This window comes from Cephus cinctus, unplaced genomic scaffold (genome assembly GCF_000341935.2).
Source record: "Cephus cinctus unplaced genomic scaffold, Ccin1 Ccin1_scaffold0129, whole genome shotgun sequence".
NCBI classification, from domain to species: Eukaryota; Metazoa; Arthropoda; class Insecta; order Hymenoptera; family Cephidae; genus Cephus; species Cephus cinctus.
Window position 1 is genome coordinate 651,887 of NW_014332862.1, and position 9,572 is coordinate 661,458.

Here is a 9,572-nt window from a genome sequence, read left to right on the forward strand (position 1 = left end):
CCCCCCCCCCCCGCGGCTATACCATGATACGCGCGAGCGGGTGACTTTTGTCGAAGGGGATATTGAAGAGGGGGAGGAAGGGGGGGAGGGTATGATCTGGATAACTTTGCATAGATTCAGGAATAAGATTGGTCCCTTGAATTTCTACGAAAATCCCTACGTTCAATACCGGATATTTGAATTCATCTTTTCCGGCAATCCTTCGACTGTACGAAACATATCCCTTTCTGGGAGTATTGCCTAAGAAAAGATATGAAGGAAGTAATAGAAGTAGAGACGTGCGGTGAGTAATCTATTGGCTGCGGAGGCATGCATCTTAATCAGAGTCGGAAGAAGACCCGAGAAGCTCTTTAAAGAGGATGAAGGTTCGAGAGTGAAGGAATGGAGAAGATAAGGAAGACCGAGACGAAGGGAGGTCGGGAGAGAGACTCTGTCAATGGATGTCAGACATTGCGTTGTGTACGCACCCTAATATCTTTCTCTCGCTTTCTTATTTTCGGGTTTGCCTCTTTCTCTCGCTCCCTTTGTTCTCCCTCGACTCTCGTCACTCTCTTTAGTCCCGGAACGGACAAAGAGTCGGGCCGAACGCATTTGCGGTATCCCAAAAGGAAGGGGGGATTGGAGGTGGGCAGCCTCCCAGATGAGGTGGGTATTTTCATCAGAGGAGATTGGTTCTCTAGAGTTTCTAGATTACATCCCTGCCGTGGTGCTTTTCTACCGGCAACCCTTCACGGTCCTACCTACTCACCTACTGCCACCCCCTAGACGGCCTCCACTCGTTCACTTGGGGACCTTCACTTCTACCCTTATATCCAGGAAAAACTTACGTACCTAGAGAGAGAGAGAGAGAGAGAGAGAGGGAAACTCTACGGGACGTTCATGCGCGTACACACGTGTGCATGTATGTATATATATATATATATATTTGGGGGGTGATATCGGGTACCCCTAGGTTCTCCGAGTATGTCTTCCGAAAAAAAGCCCTTACAGTAGGGGACGTAATGAAAACGATACCCACCCCGAGCTACCCTTGTGGTTAGGACCAATAGCCCTTATGGTTTCTAGAATGTTAGGCTGTGATGAAGAGAAGAAAAAAATATGTAGGAATCATCAAGGATTTGTTTCCGGTCCGTCGGTCGGTGGCAGAATGGAAAAGTAAAATTTGTGAAAGTAACGTAAAAATGGCTCGTTTCCGAGAAATTAAAAAAAAAATAGGAAATATACTTGAGGTAATAGGTGGAAGATGGTGAAAGATGGCAGCAGCTTCGCCTCCGGAAGAATGGAGGTCTGCCCTCGTTAAGGAAATAATCCGCGGCTTAATTAAATACAGTGTAATTAGTTCCGAGTCTCTGTGCCCGATGCCCGACGCTGAAAGAACGTTCGGCGTCGCGACGCCATTGCGGACCGTGGAAGGGGGAGGAAGGGAAGCAGAGAGAAAGAATAAGAAAGAAATAAAAGCACAAAGTAACAAGTAAGAGATTAGAGCTGGAATTAGAATTTCAAAAAGACCAACTGGGGTTGGTCCGCCTATCGGTGGCTTAATTCAGTGGTCTCCTACGAAATCCACCATAGGCAGCTCTACCTGCACTCTCGCTCCCTCTCTGACTTCCGTCTAATTAGTCGGATTCGAATTAGCCGGAGTTTCCGATACTCTTTTGCGACGAGTGTCGAAACGCCCCGCGAACGGGTTTAACCCCTTGGTGATTAAGATGGCGACACGTTCTTCCCTGGATTTACCACTTCCTCGATCTTTTTCAAATGTCCCGCCATTATTCTTCTCCCTTTCGTTCGTATCCGTTCTGCTTGGTCTTTCTCTTAGTGGCTGCATCCAAGCCTACCTAGGTCGAGAAGAATCGTGGGACGCGTATTAACTAGGGGTTGTCAACCCTTTATCGTGAGCTTCCATCTCCATGGAACCAACAAAGAGAGAGAGAGAGAGAGAGAGAGAGAGAGAGAGAGAGAGAGAGAGAGAGAGAGAGAGAGAGAGTGTGTACATACGCATGGGGCACGTATATAGCGAAGAGAGTAGAGAAGAGTGGACGGACGTAAAAGGTCCGCGGGGTTAGGAATTGTACAGGAGCTGTATGGGGTGACCCAAGTAAAAAGCCGTGCTCTGATTGGTCAACAAACCGTACCCAGGATCCCCTTGGCATCGCGGTCGACTCGTCACGTGGGCAAGCGACTGTGAACCCGACAAGTTTTGTCCGTCGACGTCTGCCGTCGCGACGCCCTAGAACACGCCAATTCTAAAACAGTGTCGGGCCGTTTGCAACCAGGTAAGTAGCAAACTGGTCGTGAGAGAGGTAGCAACATACAGAGAGAGAGAGAGAGAGAGAGAGAGAGAGAGAGGCAGGTAGGGGGGCAAAGGAATGCCGCAAGAGCAGGAGAAGAAAAAAAAAAGAAAGATAATGGGAGAAAATCGGAAATAGAGCATGACAGGAGTGGACGAGTGGATAGACTGAAGTGAAGTACGAGAGCGAGTAGCTGTAAAAATAAGAAGAAAAAAGGAGAATGGAAATAAAAGAAAGAAAAAAGAAAGGAATCGAAGGAAATAGGAGAGCAGGCGAGTATAAGAAAAACGCTTGGAAGAATCGTATGAATTTATGAGGACATAAATTCGAAGGGCTTGTTTCAGAGGCTGTGATTTCCCGCGATCCTCCATCTCCCAGGATCTCGGTACTCGTAGTCCTGCCACCCAGGTTCACGATCTCCAGCTCCTCCCGCGTCTCCTCCGTCCGGCTAACGTGCAAAACAGCCACTATACAATTTGCACTTTCGCAGAGTGTCACCCTTTCGCCAGGACGCATAAAGGACTTCTGCCAGCTCGACCTCGTATCCTCCACGTGTCTTCGAGTACCCAGCATCCCTTTGCAGCCAAGATGCCCGAGTAACGAGGATCGCGTGTACTCGTGGTCCAGCCAAGGGGCTGTTCGACCGCTGACCTTACCCTCCTTCCTTTAGTCCCCCTTATATACTTCCTTACTCGCCTTCTTTCTCTCCCCGGGGAATGTGGAACCCGATGATCCTGGCAATGGTCCAGGACACCCCTTCCGCCCTGGCAGAGACGAGTAACGATCCTCCGTGAAAGGATGACCGCTATGGAGAGTATCACTCTTCCAGTCTTATGTACCAACCGAACTTCCGACAGATCGCAAGGATCGTTATCCTTGCGAAGTTCACCAGTGCCAACTGAGAAATCCAATTGAAGGATCCCTTCGTACGATTCGCGCGGTCTGCGCTCTAGCCTGTATATTCCGTAGTGGACCTGAGCGAGTTAGTAAATTCCTACGGGAAAACGCAAAAAGCCAAATCATATTAAAGTCCCTGAGGTAAGGGTAGGTTTAAAGGTAGACAGTAGAAAACGCTAAGCGAAACGTCAAACTTTGAAAAAGCCAAGAACGTCAGGTGGTCCATCAAGATTTCTACTTTGGGATGAAGTACGTAGGAGTAAGAACGCTTAATAATCAGGGAAAGGATCATCCTAGGGTCTAGGGAACTTTTGGGTCCCGTCAGATCCTTCAGCCGATCCCTGAGACGCTTTACGTTTCTCCAGTTTCACCGCAGGGGACAGTTTCCCCAGTTACAACTATTCCAGGACTTTTTCACCTCGAGGGACATCAAGTTCGTTTCCCATCTTCTGGAAATCCATCTCTCAGACGTTTTCAGATGTCAGTCGTTGTCCTTCAAGAATTTTACAGGGGTGTATCTAAGTGAACATCCTCAAGGTATCCAAACTGGACCGAAGTAACCTTCAACCGGGTAGATCGACCCAATTGCATCCGCAGAACATTCGTCATTGATACAAAACCAGCTGGTATGCACTTTACTGAGTGCACCAAGTCCCTTATGTACCCAAGAGGCAAAAACTGATCCTAAATCCAAAGTAAGTCTCAGGACGGCCATTTCCCGCAGGAGCAGCATCTTCACGCAGACCGCATTCTGCGGCTTTGGGTTAGATGAACTATGTATCCGGGTACGGGAGCGAAGTCGCCCAAGTGTCTCGCAATGATAAAAAACTCCACCGCTAACCACTTGAATTATTCCATGTTCCTTTGCAAAACGTGCCAAACCGTAAAGACCCGAGGAATTCGGATCGAATCTCTCTGTTACTTAACGTTTTCCGATGCTGCAAGGCTGGCGCAAGGAGTGCTTTCCTTTAGGTGTTAAGTGGAGGGGAGGATCGCAGATAGCACGCAAGGGATCAATGTAGACGGAAGCGAGTAATTAGATCGCATGAATAATGATTCATTTTAGACCGTACATTTTTTAAAACTCGATGGATGATTGATTATTTTAGATAATTTTTTAGAAGGCTCCGGGGGTTCAACCGGATATCGTTTTTCCTGTGCCGGTTGTACGAGTCGCTTTAATATTTAGAAAGTGTCGAACGCAAAGTAGATTTCCTGTTCGAGAAATCCATTTCCATTTCCATTTCGTCCTGATACAAAAATTGCCCTGGTACAATATACATGAGCTATAATATAGTAAGTATATGCATACGTAGATGTTATATATGAAATTATTATATTATAAATGTATATATATGTACATATATACAATTTAATGAATACGTAAAATTCTTAGCCCATAATTTTCTGTCAGATTTTTCCTTTTACAGTTATCCAGTATATCAAACTTTCCCATTTACGAGTGTCTCTCTCTCTCTCTCTCTCTCTCTCTCTCTCTCCTTGTCCCTCTTTACACTCCTCTCCAGTAGTCTCTTCCGGAACGAGTTTACGTTAAGATTCAAGCCCCGCGCGCTGGTCCCACCCTCCTGACCTCGTACTCCTGCAATAGAGTTCACCGTTAGTCACACACGTCCCCTCGGCCAGCCTCAATATATTTTCAATTTTTCTAATATGTCCGACCTCTAACAACTTTCTTACCGGTGGACGCAAGTGGTGCTGCAGGCTTCCTCCGCAATTCCCAGAAGATGCGCGACCCCGTCTGGCCCGACGCTGCACTCCTTCGCTTTTGGTTCAATGATTCTCAACCGTTGCGAAACCCGTTCGAAATCGATCACGAGTCGAGCGTGTGAACGGGAGGGCATTTTTCTTATAGATATAATTATATTATTTTTCAAGCACGAATCATTGTCATAAATATTAGTTCGACTTGAAAGTTACGTTATTGAAGTGCAAAGTGAATTTTTCATTGATTCACCAAAGTTATTTGAGAACCTTCGAAGCATACAGAGACTCCCTCTAAATCCAGAAAGGCTGCCAACCGCCGGTGGATTTTAATATTTGCAGCCATATCTCAGCTGAGCGAAGTTCCAGCCGAGCGATGGCGAACGGGCTCTCACTTAAAATCACTTTATTGGGATCGCGGCCACATTTTCATCCTTTGGGAAGAGCCAGCCTTCACCGTGAACTCCCCGGCACCCCCACCGCTGCCGAGGAAGAAGGAACCTTCGTTCTTTATTCTTGTTGGCTCCTTTCGAGCTGCTCATCCTCGGCAAGCGAACTCGAAAAACTTTGGAAACCTCATTGCGGCATTTTTCCCTTTTTAACTCGGCCCAGCGATTCCTTATAATTGACAGAATTTGCTTGAGCACAAACTTTGCTCGTGACGCGCGCTCCAGATTGACCTAAGGTCGGATGTGTCTCTGATCGATGATCAGGACCTGGGACAGTGCCGAGTCCAACGGCAAAAGGTACGGATAGCCTGGTCACGCGGAAGATGGTCATTTGCTAGGAGAAAATTATACCACTTAGGCTTACTTAGCTTCGGTAATTGCACTCCAAAGTTTTAATTGCCTTCAGATAAGGACACGCCACCAGGAAGTCGCGTTACGATCAGGTTTCCGGTTCCAATCGGAAAAGAGTACCCTCGTGCGGAAGGTAAAGGAAGTGAGTTGTGGGGAAAAGCTATGAAAGAAATTTGAGAGAAAAATTTTTTAAATTCAAAAACGAAAGAACTCTTCATCCCCGATCAAAATATCTTTGCTCGTACACAGAGATCGGCTGGTCCATCGATGGTCGCAGCCACCGTCTGATTTTATAATTGAAATTTGAGTTTTTTTTTTTTTTTTTTTTCTAATTTATACCTCTTCTTTGCCACCCTTCTTTTCTCATCTTCAACCCCTATCTCTTACTTCCTTCTCTCTGGGTAACTCTCGCACATCCATTGACTACCGACGTTACGACCGATCTGGTTTCCACCCTACCGTTTTCCACTGCCCTGCAGTTTCCGGGGTGCGCGACGTAATTAAAATGTCCGTCTTTGACTTACCGACTATCGAGAAGTCCCTTTCCGACTCACTCTTACCCGCTTGCTTTCCCACTTTTCCTTTGCTCTCCCTCCGACCCTCAACCCCCCCTCTCGCGAGAGCCACCCTCTCTCCAAGCACTTCCGGCCGCGTGGCTAAAGTTTCCACTTCCTTTTACGGAATCCCACGCAATCAAGACTCAACGTCTCAATGGAATAAAAGGGAAAAATTTAAGGCGACCCAATCGGTACCCACCTCTTCCTACCGTCGCGCGTTCCTCCACTCGACAAGTATCCACCCCCCCAGCCCCCCCCCATTGGGGTTTAGGTAAACCACCCCTCCTCCAGTCCACTTCCATTTTTCCTCTCGATGTAGTAATCTCTTACCTCCATTTTGAATTTATTCAACTTCCGTCGGTGCATCGTTTGCGTCGTCTGCATTCTTAAGGACGATTCTCTGTCTCCCCCCTCGACCCTCCCCCCCCTTCTTCCAGAATCTTTCATTATTTCTCCAGAAATCTTAATCGACGATAAATCCCCGACTGGCTACTGGCTGACGTAGAAGACCAGGCCCGTTTCCGGTTACCCCAAAGTGCCCATAGATACCCTGTACGTATGTGTATGTAGGAAAATTTGAAAAATATAACCACGACGCTAATGAAGTAATTTACGTAATTTTTTATTAGTTTGAGAAAAACAGTGAAAATGATGACGAAAATTTGTGTTAAAAATTTTTAAATAAAAAATAACGAATTCACTTCACACTCGTCGTAACAATAAGCAGCTTCGTGCCGCTATAATGCGGATCGCTGAATTTCTATTCGTCGTACGTATTTAGATACAATTCCACTTAGTCTCGGTAAAACTACTGAACGTCGTGGCTTCGAGTCTTTTTAGCGGAAGGGAATAAAAAGAATTTCGAGTAAATTGAAAAAGTGTAGATATATAGACAGTACACTCCTTTATGCCTGCAGCTTCTTTACGACCATTAAATTTCCGATTTGATATTTACGGCCGTTTCGAAGTTTCATTTATTTCCCACGTTCTGCCGTTTTTTTTTCTTCTTATTTATTTAGTTATTTACTTGCACGTTTATCGGTAAAAGGACGCCTTCGCGACGCTATTTATAACATTAAAATTTACAGGTTCAGATTCAAATGATAGAACTATTAAGGATATACAATTCCACGAATTTATATTAAAGTCCATCGAAAACCGATACCTCACTTTTCTTTTTTCTTTTTCTATTAAACCCGCTGCCGTGCTTTCAGAATCGCCAAGTCACTTCTGCATTCGTCAAATACAATTTCCTTTTCGATCGTTCGAATTTTCCTAAGTGTCACCGGTGACGTTAAATGGACTTCTCAGGATATACAAATCCTATTGAAAGTAATCGTAAGCACGTGACTTCTTCCACGAAGTCTCGTCAATCACGAATTTCGAATCCGCGTATCAGCTTTGCACGAGTGTGAATCTGCCTTTTACATATACCTATATACACACGCGCCATATAGTCACGCCAAAGGAAATAATAGCGGCTTCTCAATCGGCAATCTTCGCGGCTTCGGCTGGTTTATTCGAATCAATTTACGCGTCAAGAAGTAGCGACGCTTTTTCTAGAGGCTTCGAACGACCACTATTCCTTTGGGAAGAATCTGAGAGTAGCGTCTAGACGCCATTGTAGTGGAGGACGTCTTTCGTGAGAAGAAATGAAATACTCTGTCATTTACCAATAGCACCCTTAAGTAGGGAAACATCGCGGCTAATCAGCCAACTCCTTGTTGACGTCACGTAGAAAAAAGCTTTATTCAAAAAGGGCATAAAAGTAGTGCGTCCATTGGACGGCAATGTAGGAGCGACGCAGTTGACGCGAATGGTAGCTTGGAGAAGGCAAGAGAGAAGTAAAAGGAAATTGTATAAGGTCGATGGAAGTATCGCTAATTCGAGTTGAAAACTGCTAAATAAATTATGGACTTCGGTATCGAGCAAATAATTTAAGGGAGGCTAAAGTATCGATGAAATAAGACCCGGTAACTATACTCTCTGTACATTGGATAGAGACTTTGGTATAAGTCCGGCATCTTTAATTCAGGGAGCTTAAGTAATCAGTGACCCGACTCAAAGCATCCGAAGCTCGACTCTTATCCGGTCGGTATGGTAGAGCCCAACCCTAATCATTTTAACAGCTGAATTATTAAACGAATAACCCTCGTTTCGGTAACTTTGGGACCTACGCAAAAGAGCATCACTCACTTTACTGCCTATGCTAACTGCATTTTACGAGGCTGATAAGTATATATACATATATACAGCCTCGTATATATATATATATATATGTGTGTAACGTAGGTAATTAACTGAAGCAACAGGAGACACTATTTGCGCAAGGACCCCTTCATTAGGGGCATGTAACCCTGTTGTATAATTTTGCAATTTTTGGAAATTTTTATATGTCGATAATTGGATGACGCGAGGGCCCCTGCTTGAAGATCTTATAACCCTATTGCACGATGCTGCAATTTTTGAAAATCTTTATACGTTTGTAATTGGTTTTTAGGCAACTGACTAGTAGAACTGTGAGAAGAGAGAAATTGCAATTGGATAAAATTCAGTCGTCGTTAGATAACGGTACCGAGAATTGGTGCCAATAAGGAAACTACAAAACTCAGTTATCATTTTGGGCCTTAATCGGAATCGTTAGGTTATAATCGACATTTTTTTTTCTAGCCTAGTACGGCTAACTCAAATTTTGACTCTTATTTCACAAGACTGGAAATACAAAATTTTTTACCTTTATCTGCCATCTTTGTCGTCTGCTGAATTTAATTTCATTTTTTTTTTCAACTTTCTCCTAGTGTCAGTGATATAACATCATATATTCTATCCTTTTCTTTCTCTTTCCACTGTCACCCTTCTTTTCCTTTTGTCCGATAGTACTTTTTGCAAGTATATTCAACGTGTACTTTTTGCAAACTCAAAATTCCCGTTTAAAATTCACCCAACTGATACATGGAGTCACTCTAGCTATAAACTGGTCTCCCGTTCTACCGTTACTCAGGCGTCTAATCCCTGGAAAACCATTTCTGCTTTTACTTATTCAGCCGGGCTTATTAATGAAAATCTCCATTAAAAATATTCGATTCGCCAGTAACTACAGAATCCCCTGTGTAAGCGGGGTCGGAAAATGTAGAAAAATTTTATGATGCAAAAAAATTTCAATCCATCCGGCACATCTGCCAGACGGTATCAAAATTTCGAAAGTAAAAAAAAAAATGTTGGAAAGAGGTAAAAAATATACTGTAGATTCTGCCGTTATCCAATAATTTCTACGTTCGTTGAATGGCTTTTAAAATATCTCCTCT

At 44.4% G+C, this 9,572-nt stretch overlaps 1 protein-coding gene across 3 annotated transcripts in view; it reads left to right on the forward strand.

Annotated features, from left to right (window-relative positions):
* Window positions 1-9,572, forward strand: part of LOC107262974 (nephrin) — a 217,882-nt gene that overhangs the window by 152,572 nt on the left and 55,738 nt on the right. The gene's annotated exons all lie outside the window — the stretch shown is intronic.